A 393-nucleotide genomic window follows, 5' to 3' on the forward strand; every position below is an offset into this window, starting at 1 on the left:
GCACATTTAACAAACTGTGTTTCTCTTTGCTCTCCCTCTTTGTCTTCTCTGTGTTGCTGCTGTTTCTTACAAGAGGTCGTAAATGTCTCACTGCTGTGTATCACAAGTAGTAAATATCTTAGCTTTGGAGGTCACTCAAAGTACCCGTCGCCCAAGCGGCTTGCACTTTGCCCTGGTTCTTTAGCGTAGGCATAAACCGAACAACAGATGTCCGCTTTGTATCAACACCTGTGAATCTTTGTGAGTTTTTCAATAAAACGGCTGGTTACTGAGAAAACCGTTGAAGTTACCCGGGAGCTACGCTGCAGATAGGTTGCTCCTCGTGTGTGCGTCCCTCTTGCAATAGTCTATTAACTGCTCATTACCGTCTGCGTCTCGTTTTCTTGCTTGACC

The 393-nt window shown here is 45.5% G+C and overlaps 1 protein-coding gene across 1 annotated transcript in view; it reads left to right on the forward strand.

The window, feature by feature from the left end:
- The window catches only part of cct4 (chaperonin containing TCP1, subunit 4 (delta)), a 29,843-nt gene that overhangs the window by 26,989 nt on the left and 2,461 nt on the right, over positions 1-393 (forward strand). The window lies entirely within an intron of this gene.

This window comes from Etheostoma spectabile, chromosome 5 (genome assembly GCF_008692095.1).
Source record: "Etheostoma spectabile isolate EspeVRDwgs_2016 chromosome 5, UIUC_Espe_1.0, whole genome shotgun sequence".
In the NCBI taxonomy this organism is placed as follows: domain Eukaryota; kingdom Metazoa; phylum Chordata; class Actinopteri; order Perciformes; family Percidae; genus Etheostoma; species Etheostoma spectabile.